Here is a 12212-nt window from a genome sequence, read left to right on the forward strand (position 1 = left end):
TTTCTTGCCATTTACAATGTACTACCTTTCTTGGTTCCACATTAGTTGAATTCAAAATATTAATTATTGCTTATTATATAGTTGTGAAAGGTAAGCTAGCTAAGATGCCTATAAAATTATATTGAAAGATATAACAGTAAATGGGTTATGAAATATATTTAAGGAAATAGCAACTTGTATAGAACAAATCTCTCGAGGAATATAGTACACAGAAGAGCACTTAAGGAAGAAATTAGGAAAGTTACCTTAGGAGGTTTATAAAAATTTATGAGGGTCATAGATAATATAAATAGTCATAGTCTTCTGTGTTCGTAGATGTGCTAGCTGAAATATTGACTCCTCACCACCAATGCCTTGAATTTAAAATACTGATCCCTTTATTTAAATCCTTCCATCATCTCACTCTATTCCCATCATACATTATTTATACTATCAATTTAAATGAGATTGCAGGTGTCATGTTCTGTAAATTTGCAGATCATACAAAAATTGCTGGTACAGAGGACAGTGAAGAAGGTTGCCAAGATTACAACAGGAATTCAATTCCCAGTGGGCAGGGGATTGACAAATGAGATTTCAGCTAAATGTGAGGTGTTGCATTTTCAATAGACAAATCAGGGCAGTACTTAAAAAGTAACTGGTAGGGTGCTGGGAGTGTTGTTTAACAGAGAGACCTAGGGGTACAAAAACATAATTTCCTGGAAGTTCCAGCACAGGGTGGTGAAAATGATGTTTTGCCTACTTGCCTTCATCAGTCAGGTTATCAACTACAGGAGTTGTTTCATCATCTGCTACAGGAAGGATGTCATTAAGCTGTACAGGGCACAAAAAAGACACAATGGGGTGAATAACAACGAAAGATTTAAGTCATAAGGAGAGCATCAATTATCTTTTTGTCCTGGAGTAGAGGAGGCCAATGGATGGTCTTACAGAGGCTTATAACATCATGAGGGGCAAAGATATGGTGAAAAGCCACAGTTATCTCTCCCAAGATAGGGGAGCTCAAAACTAGTGGACCAGGGTTTAAAGTGAGAGTGGATTGACTTAAAAGGGGTCTAAGAGAAGCTAGACTGGACTGCCAACACAGATGCCTTGTGCAGGAAGGCACAGAGTCGACTGTACTTCCTTAGAAGGTTGGCATCATTCAATGTCTGTAGTGAGATGCTGAAGATGTTCTATAGGTCAGTTGTGGAGAGCGCCCTCTTCTTTGTGGTGGCGTGTTGGGGAGGAAGCATTAAGAAGAGGGACGCCTCACGTCTTAATAAGCTGGTAAGGAAGGCGGGCTCTGTCGTGGGCAAAGTACTGGAGAGTTTAACATCGGTAGCTGAGCGAAGGGCGCTGAGTAGGCTACGGTCAATTATGGAAAACTCTGAACATCCTCTACATAGCACCATCCAGAGACAGAGAAGCAGTTTCAGCGACAGGTTACTATCGATGCAATGCTCCTCAGACAGGATGAAGAGGTCAATACTCCCCAATGCCATTAGGCTTTACAATTCAACCGCCAGGACTTAAGAGCTTTTTAAAAGCTATTATTAATGCTTTTTGAGATAGTGATTTAGATGCATATCATATTTTTTACTGAGTTAAGTATTGTATGTAATTAGTTTTGCTACAACAAGTGTATGGGACATTGGAAAAAAAGTTGAATTTCCCCATGGGGATGAATAAAGTATCTATCTATCTATCTATCTATCTAATGCTGACTATTTCCACAGTGCAACACGTGTCATGAAATAACCTAGTAGAGCAAGTCTTAGAGGAGGGTACAATTATAACATTAAAAAAATTGGACAAGTATGTGGATAGAGGAGGTTTTGGAGAGATTGGGCCAAACACAGGCATATGGGATTTAGCTCAGTCAGGCAACATGATCAGTTGGGCTAATGTTCCTGATTTCCATACCATATTGCTCTATGATTATAAAAAGGGATCATGAATAATTCTTGGCAAGTAAGTCTAAGGATAATCCCAAGACGTCTTTAAGTATATCTGGAGCAAGAAGATGGCAAGGAAAGCATGGGTTCCCTGAGAGACCAAAAGGGTTATCTATATGCAGAGAGTTGGGCAATCTGAGCAAAGTCTTAAACGAATACTTTTCACCTGTATTCAGGAAGAAGTATTTAGAAAATGGCAAGCTCAATGAAGAGAATGTTGAAAATCTGAAGCTGGTCAGGATGAAGGGGGAGGAATGGGACACATAAGGGTTGATAAATTCTCAGGGCTCAATATAATTTATCACCAATTGCTGTAGGAAGCAAGGGGCAAAATAGCTGGGGTCCAAACAGAGATTTTTTCCAAGTTTCTTGTCACAGGTAGGTGTTGTTAGACTGGAGAATAACTATTGTTTGCTCTTTTATTTGAGGACAGCAGGAATAGGTCAAGAAGCTACAGCCCAGTGAGCCTTTCTTCAATGGTAGGGAAGTACTTGGGAGAAAATCCAAAGGAGTAAGATTTATATACATTTGGAAAAGCAGGGATTGATCAGGACAGTTAATAGGACTTTGTATGTAGGAAATCCTCTCTCACTAACTTGATTCAGCATTTTGAGATGTAACTATGAAGTGATAAATGTAGAGTGGTAGACACGCATCTGACAAGGTCCCACATGTTAACTTGGTCCAGAGGTTATCTGGCTAATCGGATTTTTTAAAAAATGGCTTGGCGATAGGAGGCAGGAGATACTGATGGAAGGATGTTTTTCTGATCAAAGCCTTTTTCCTGAGCTGCAGGGATTGGTGCTGGTGGCCTTGTTGCTTGTGATATACAGTATAATGAAGTGGATGCAAATATAGGAGGTATAATTAACAAGCTTGCAAATAGCATGAAAGTTGGTGATGTAGCAAGTAGTGAGGAATGCTGTCTACAGCTGCAGAAGGATATCGATCAGATGCAAAGTTGGATGCAGTCTTGGCAGATGGAATTCAATCTCAAACAGAAGGCAAATTACTGCTTGATGCATATAGCAAATTATAGAGAACCAAGTAATGTTGTTGGAAAGAGGGAGCTTGGAGTTCAACTCCGTAGTTCCTTAAAATTTACAACACAAGTAGATGGGGAGCTGAAAAAGGCATAAAGCACTTCTGCTTCATAGGTCTGGGTGTGGAATATGCAATGTAGGATGTTACCCTGCATCTTTACAAAATATTGCCTATATCACATTTGGAGTATTGTGCACAGTTCTCGTTCTACAAGAAGAGAACCTGGAGAGAACAGAGTAGTTTCACCAGGATGTTGGCTCGATTGGAAAATTTTAGTGATTGGATAGGCTGGGCTAGTTTGCCTTGGAGTGAAGGGGGCAGAGAGATGACCTGATATAAGTATATGGAATTTTAAGAGGCATTGGACTTAAGTATGGGATTTTAAAGTAATTAGAAACAAGTTAAAAATCAAAATGAAATTTATCATCACTGACATATGTTGTGAAATTTGTTGTTGGTGGCAGCAGTACATTGCAAGACATAAAAATTAACTCTATGCCTTAATAAAGGCATTAAATAAATAAGTAGTGCAAAAGAGAGTGTGAAATGGTCAGGGATTCTAATGGTGGAGATGAAGAAGCTGTTCCTAAAACACTGAGTGTGGATCTTCAGTCTGCATCAACATGGCGAGCCAGGATAGCTCCTGAGATGTTGACACCCTTTCTACAACTGAGCCTCAATGAGGATTGGTGTGTGTTTTCCTGCCTTCCCATCCGTGGAGTTCACAATCAATTCTTTGGTCTTGCTGACCTTGAGTTCAAGGTTGTTGTTCTGACACTATTCAGCCAGCCGATCTATTTCACTCTTCTACCCCTCTTCATTGACATCTGAGTTTCTACCAATAACAGTACTGTCATCAGCAAATTTATTGATGATGGTTGAGCTCTGCCTAGCCACACAATCATGAATGTACAGAAAGTACAGCAATGGGCTAAACCTGCATCCTTGAGGAGTGCCTATGCTGATTATCAACAAGGAATACATGTTATCACCAATCTGTACTGACTGTGGTCTCCCCATGAGGAATTCAAGGATCCAGTTGCAGAAGGAGGTACAGAGGCCAAGGTCTAACCAGAGGATCAAAGCAAACATCTAACTTCAATAGATTTTATGGCTTCATAGTGGGATTAAACTATACACAGTAGCTAGAGATTTTATTGACTTATTTAATAACAACCAGCAATGCTTTTGAGGAAGAGTTTCAAAGACTTGTGATTGAAGATCTCCAGTCTTATTTAGTATTTGACTGAAAAACATGCAATAGGGACGTGAAAGGTGAAGTATTCCTACTGCTGGGAATGCGAAGAGAAACAAACAAAATCCTGGAAATACTCAACAGAGGCTTGTTGATTTTCCATCACATATAAACTGAGGATAGCAAGAGGTTCCACTCTGGTGTTATTAGGCTTTGTGCTTATAAAAAAGTGTTTTGGGGGAAAAATGATTTCAAATGAAAACACTGTTTTGTTTTCAATAATCTGACCAGTATAATTAATTATAAATAATTTGGCCGTTTAGTTTTGCAATGACTGCATGTAAAATGTTCCAATTCTGATGTAATCCAACAATGAATCACAGAAGATCCAAACCAGGGACAACAAATAAATTTATAGTAGCAAAGAAGCACCAACTCAGGATTCATATAATGTAAGCACACAACTGGAGGAAAGAGGGCATCAATTCAAACAGAATCAAATTGATACTGCATTTGTTATGCAAAAGCTATTAACAGAAATGGATCCATTTTCAGTGCCGAATCAAGCTGACCGTAAACAGTGACCCAAAAAGAATGCCAGCATCTTGCCCATTGCAGGTGAGTACAGCCTAGAAGTTTGTGGACCCATTGCAAGCCCAGGACAAACTTCATTGTCTGTTATTCTATATCTGTCACACTGCATGGCCACTTGACTCTGCATGCAACTCAGCAGCAAAATCTGGTTATGGGGGAGTTTTCCAACCTTCAACTTGGGAACTTGCTTCTGGAATATAGAACAGTACAACCATTCTTGTGTTGATCTTGATGCTCTCCTCCTGTGATTCATCCATATCCCTCCATATTCATGTGTCCACCTAAAAACCATTTAAGCTCCACCAAAGTACCTGCTTCCAGTACTTGAGATGATAACCTATTCCAGACACTGACCACTGTGCATTAAAAAAATTGCCTCTGACTTCACCTTTAAATTCCACCACCCCTCAACCTTAAAAGCATGTCCTTTGGTGTTAACCATGGAAAGGAGTCTGATTTCCTATGCCTTTCACAACTTTAAAATCTTCTATCAGTAAATACACCACCCTGTTCCATGCTGCATCTCTGAATAGAATAAATATTAGACTGTTGTTTATTGACTACAACTCTGCCTTCAATTTTGTAATTCCAAGCAAACCCTTCAGCAAACTCTGGGTGTCACACCTCCCTCTACAACTGGATCTTTGATTTCCTGATCAGATTCAGTAAGGATAGGTAGCAACACCTCTACCACAATTATTCTCAGTACTGGTGCTCCACAGGGCAGCATCCTCAGGGCCCTACTCTTCTTCCTGTATACTCATGACTGTGTGGCCAGATTAACCATCTGCAAGTTTGTACAGGATACCTCTACAGTGGCCTGCATATCAAATAACCACGAATCAGAGTATATGAAGTAAATAGAGTTGAGTAACATAGTGAAAAGTGAACAAACTTCCCCTCAAGGTTAGAGCTGCTCATCGACTTTTGATCACGTTCCTGATCAGTGGCACTGAGTTTGAAAAGGTTGAGAGCTTCAGGTTTCTCCGAGTGAACATCACCAATGGCCTGCCTTGGTCCAACCACATAGATGCCATGGCCAGAAAAGCTTACCAACAAGTCTGCTTCCTCAAGAGTGAGGAAATTTGGCATGTCCCTACGACCAATGCCGATTTTCATAAAGCACTACAGAAAGCATCCTGTTTGGATGCATCACACTGCTATGCCGATGACTGCAAGAAGCTGCAGATTTGTGCACACAGCCCAGCACATCATGAAAACCAGCCTCCACTCCACGGACTCGATCTATACTTCCCACTGCCTCAGTAAAGCTGTCAGTATAGTCAAAGACCCCGCCCACTCCAAACATTTTTTTTCAGTCTTCTCTTCTAGGGCAAAAAGATGCAAAAGCCTGAAAGCATGTACGACTGGGCTCAAGGATAGCTCCTACCCTGATGTTATAAGACTATTAAATGGTCCCTAGTACTATAAGATAGACTCTCAACCTCACAATCAACTTTGTAATGATCTTGCACCTTATTGTCTACCTGCACTTTCTTTGTAGCTGTTACACTTTATTTTGCATTTGGTTTTACCTTGTACTACCTCAGTGCGCTGTGTAATGGCTCGATCTGTATGAACAGCATGCAGGACATGTATATGTGAGAATAATAAACCAACCCAAGTGTTCCCCACTGAAAGGTCCATCAACCAAGGCTGGAATGTTTCTTAAAACAATATGTGGACAGATCCATACAGTGCCTCATTAGGCTATACACGTACTGTTTTAGGGAACTCCATTGATGCATATAAAACAACTGCAGGGAAAATATTTCAATGGATTAACAGGGAAGACAATGGATTAATATGCACAGCCCTAAAGAAACAGGAGAGAGGATCTTCAAGCAGGCTTACTTTACTTTCTTTCACATGACTCATAAGGCCATAAGACCTAGTAGAAACAAGCTATTCAGTTCATTGAGTCTGCTCCACTATTCCAGCGTGGGTGTTTTTTAAAAATCTCTCTCAACCCCTTTACTCCTGTCTTTTTTCTATATTCTTTGACATTCTTATTAATCGAGAGCCTCTCTACCTCCACTTTAAATATACCCAATGATTTGGCCTCCACAGCTGTCTGTGGCAATAAATTCCACAAATTCACCACCCTCTGGCTAAAGAAATTCCTCTTCATCTCTGTTCTAAAAGAGACATCACTGTATTCTGAAGTTGGCTCCTCTAGTCCTAGACTCCCTCATAGTAGAAAACATCCTCTCCACATCCACTCTCTCTAGACCTTTCAACATTCAATAGGTTTCCCCCTGATTCTTCAAAACTCCAGCTAGTACAGGCACAAAGCCATCAAATGCTCCTCATACATTAACCCTTTCCTTCCCAAGATCATTCTCGTGAACCTCCTCTGGACCATCTCCAATGCCTGCACATCCCAAAGCTGCACATCAATCTCCAGATGTGGTCTGACTCAAGCAATACGGCTTATAAATGGACGTTTATGTGTTGCAGAAGTGTGCAAATGTATGAAGTGTAGTTAATAAGAGGAGCATTTTCCAGGTGCAAATATTCATATGAAAATATCATTTAGCATGACAATCAACACCTGCCTCAAAAACAGAAAGGATCAGATGCTTAAAATTCCTGAATTCAGTGAAGAAAGAGAAGGGGAGGGAAAAGATTGCAACAGTTGTAATTAAGGGTGATATAATAATGCTAGAAAGAGAGAATGTTCTACAGGGATCAAAGATAAAATTTATTTGGATTGGATTTAAATGCCAAAACTTAAAAAGAAACATTATCTCTCCCATGTTAGTGGTTATCAAATAGGGAGGAGGAGGAGCAGACTGGCACGGAAATTAGGCTTCACAAAAGCTAGATTTCCAATACCGGAAGAAATTAATTCTCCCAATATTGACCAGAACAATAATTGTGTTAAACTCGAATAAGGGCATGAATTTCTAAAAGGAAAATTTCTAAAAGGAAAACTTTCTTGATCAATATGATTTTTACTCCAAAATGATGGAGGCACTGCTATAATATAGTACCCAGGCAATGAAATGGGTCATGTGGAGCTACTTCAGATGAAATAGAAACAGAAACAGAAATCTTTTTATATTTTTTTTATTTTCATTGAGATGCAGTGCTGAACAGGCAGTTCCAGGCCTTCAAGCCGTGCCGCCCAGCAATCCTCCATTTAACCTAATCATGGAACAATTTACAATGACCAATTAACCTACAACTGGTACCTCTTTGGACTAAGGGAGGAAGCCAGAAAACCTGGAGGAAACTCACATGGTCCTCACAGTCAGTGGCTGGAATTGAACTGGGGTTCCTGGTACTGTAAAGTGGTGTCATGCTAACCACTAGGCCACCATGCCACCCTATATTGGAGCTAGTGGCCTTCCGTTACTATTTAACATTTTGCTAATGAAGAAGCATAATACAGATGTAATGCCCAGTAATCATTATTCCAAAAGGTAATCAAGAACTGATTATAAAGGTAACCAAATGCTTGTAGCAGTGGACAATAGGATAAAGAGGAAGGAAAATAAAAGTGAAGTAGTAAATAGTTAAAACAACACACACACAAAATGTTGGTGGAACACAGCAGGCCAGGCAGCATCTACAGGGAGAAGCGCTGTCGACGTTTCGGGCCGAGACCCTTCATCAGGACGAAGTTAGTAAATAGTTATTACCCCTCGACCATCAGTCTCTTGAACCAGAGGTGATAATTTCACTCATTACAACACTAAACTGATTCCACAACCTATGGACTCATTCTTTGGTCCATTCTCTTATGGACTTACTTTTGAGGACTCTACAACTGGTGTTCTCAACATTTTTTGCTTATATATGTATTAATTTTATTCTTTTCTTTTTGCATTTGCAGTTTGTTGTCTTTTGCACATTGGTTGTTTGCCGTCACTGTCATGTGCAGTTTTTCCATTGATTCAATTGTTTCTTTCTATTTACTATGAATGCCCACAAGAAAATGAACCTCAGGGTGGCATATGGTGACATATGTACTTTGATAATAAATTCACTTTGAATATCAGCATTGCTGTCAGAGGAATCATTTGAGATATGGATGGCCCAAAATGAGGCATACTTGGCACATTAGTTATGCCAGATATTTTTTTTGTTTGAAACAGACTACTGGATGACTGTTGATACAAAATACATTTTAATTCACTTTTCTTAGGTGTTATAAAGTATTACAATAAATATATCAGTGAAACAGGCCAGCTTAAGGCCATGCAGTAACTGGAACCCTGCAGAGTGGAGTTGAGCATGGGAACTGGGTTCCTAGTGAACTTCAAGAGCACTTAAATGAAGGTTCCAATGATTCTCAAAGGAGCACAAGAAGGACTCAGCACCCAGTGAGCCAGGTGCCTAAACATTAGGAAATACAAACACATGGATAGCAGATTATCAGATTTTCACTTCATGCAGGTGGGGCAGAGTAGTGTTTTATGTCGTCAATATTAACCACAGTCTCAAGAGTCTTACAGCATCAAATAGAATGCAGGTAAGGAACCCTTCTCCTGACTCCTAGCTTTCATCCACCTTCAGTTAATAATTACACATATAATGAACATTAATTTGAAAGATGCACTGAAGGTAGCCAGGGAACAAAACTACTCAACATCATTGACTTGAAAAGCAAACTGTTTATCTCTGTGCAGTTGTTGCCAGCTTAATGGATTTACAACATTTTAGTACACTTTTGGAGATGGAAATAGGAAAATTTCCCCTTGTACCCACCCTATCCAATATCCAGGCACACACAATGGGCCCACTGCAGCAGTAGTTATGGCAAAGCCTCAATAATATAGAGTCATGAAAAAGCACAGCACAAAAGCACACACTTTGGAGCATGCAGACCATGCTAAGCCATTTACACTTGTTACTCCCATCATTCCATTGACTTGCAATGGGACAATACCCTCCATACCCTTATCATCCATATACCTAACCAAACTTCTCTTAAACATTGAAACCAAGCTCGCATGCACCACTTGTGCTGGCAGCTATCTCCACACTCTCAAGACCCTTTGAGTGAAGAAGTTTCCCCTCATGTTCCCCTTAAACTTTTAACCTTTCTCCCTTAATCCATGACTTCCTGTTGTAGTTCCACCAAACCTCTGTGGAAAATGCCTGCTTACATTTACACTATCTATACCACTCAATTTTGTATACCTCTATCAAATCTCCTCTCAATCTTCTCCATTCCGAGGAATAAAGTCCTAACCTATTCAATCTTTCCTTATAACTCAAGTCCTCCAGACCCAGCAACATTCTTGTAAACATTATCTGTACTCTTTCATTTTTAATTTCATCTTTCCTGTAGGTAATTGACCAAAACTGCACTCAATATTCCAAATTAGGCCTCACCAATATCTTATACAACTTTAACACAACATCCCATCTCTTTTACTCAATACTTTGATTTATGAAGGCCAATGTGTCAGAAGCTTTCTTTATGACCCCTCAACCAACCTGTGACATCACTTTCAATGAATTATGGGCCTATATTCCTGGATAACTCTGTTCAGCCACACTGCCCAGGGCCCTACCATTCACTGTATAAGACCTACCCTGGTTGGTCCTACCAAAGTGCAAAACCTCACACTTGTCTACATTAAATTCTATCTGACAATTTTTAGCCCATTTTCCAGCTGGTCCAGAGCTCGCAAGCTTTGATAGTTATTCTCACTCTCCACTTACCCACAATCTTGGTGTCAACTGCAAATTTGCTGATCCAGTTAACCACATTATCGTCCAGATCATTGATATAGATGACAAACAACAATGGAGCCAGCACCAAACACTGCATCATTCCATTAGTCTCAGGCCTCCAGAGACAACTACTCTCTGACTTTCAAAGGTAGACTCAATTTCTACTGCAAATGACACGTGATGTCTTAATATCTAACATGTAGCAGGCATTGCATCCAGAATTGTATGGTTATCTTTAGCCTGTATCATACAGTTGAGAATGATTGAGTTTCTGCAATTCACATATAAAACATCAGAACTTAGTTGCAACACACTCAAAATCATAGTACTATATGATTCAAGCTGTGAACTTGTGCTGATCCAGATTATACCATGCAATCAGTTACAAAGCATTTGGCCTGCATTAGGCATTAGCTTCAAAATGCTGTCCTTCAATAATCATCTAGTATTTGTCAAGCTGCTGATAAATGAATAAGTTTGGTTTACATCGTAAAAGGTAATTCAGCTTTGAAGTCTACACACGCCACGCAATTTATAAGGCAAAAAAAAATCAAGTTTTTAATTCACTTCCTAATGATAATTTAACTACATTTGAATGGTAAGCAAAACTCTGCTCACTGTTGAGCATTAATGATTTAATTGTTCCTTATACCCTTCTGTAATATCTTACTTTGGTATTACATCTGTAAAGGAAGCATGACCTAATTAAAACCTTGATAATCCAGCACGCTTGGGACTTCAGTGGTGCCAGTCTGACAGATTTTTCAAACTATTGCATGTTATTTTTATTAATACGCCAGCACATTTTTATGCTAAATACATTTATAATGAATTTTCCAGCAAACTAGCTGAGTGAAAAGGGGGTACAGGAATTGAGATTCCAAAGAATGCAAATTAAACAAGTTATCCTGTGAGCCAGATACCAAAGTATCAAAATTTCTGAAAAGTCAGTTTTGCTGAAGCTTAGCAAACTGCATAATGCACATAAATTTCTCCCATTTTATAAGATTTGTTGTACACTAAGCAAAACCCAATCTTCTCCATCTATGGTGGCCCAAGAATTTGTTAAAAATTACAGTTTAATAAATGTATACATACATCCTGCACAAGGTATCAATTTGGTAACACCAGTCAGGTATTTGGATACAAACATCCTGCAACTTCCCATCCTCTAGTTTGCAGAAAACTGTGATTTGTATGGTGTGTCCAGGAGGCAAACTTCCCTGCTGAGATTATGAAAATAACATTGTCTTATCAATTGTTTTTAATCTTTAATCTCACAATACCAAAGGAGAATGATGAATGTTCTTATAAAGGAATTCTTCTAGATTGTAAGCTTCAAACACTATTGGAATTTATCCAAATAGGAAAAGAGAAGTAAAAGACTTTACAGGGAAATAGAAATTCTACTCTCCAAAAGAATTTTGCAGATAGATTAGCAAAAGGCATGCAAACTTTTCATGTTTAAGTTAATGTATGCAAGTTATTTACACATGTGGACTAGAAATTATACTGCATCCTGAAAAGAGACCTAATATCATGCTACTTCAGTAAATTTGCACAAGGCCCTTTTATTTGTACAAGAAAAATCATCTTGTACTAGAACCAAGACCGGAACATTAAAAGTCTTGTACATTATGTCTTCATTAACGATCCCTCTAATTTTTCCCCATAGCTGCATGGACCAACCCTTGCTCTGAGCAGGAAATTATTACACAGCCTGAAAACTGCATGGCCTTTAAATGTTTTTT

At 39.1% G+C, this 12212-nt stretch overlaps 1 protein-coding gene across 12 annotated transcripts in view; it reads right to left on the minus strand.

Annotated features, from left to right (window-relative positions):
* lrrc7 (leucine rich repeat containing 7) overlaps positions 1-12212 on the minus strand; it is a 584278-nt gene that overhangs the window by 399438 nt on the left and 172628 nt on the right. The gene's annotated exons all lie outside the window — the stretch shown is intronic.

The sequence above is a fragment of the Hemitrygon akajei genome, chromosome 12, assembly GCF_048418815.1.
Source record: "Hemitrygon akajei chromosome 12, sHemAka1.3, whole genome shotgun sequence".
NCBI lineage: Eukaryota > Metazoa > Chordata > Chondrichthyes > Myliobatiformes > Dasyatidae > Hemitrygon > Hemitrygon akajei.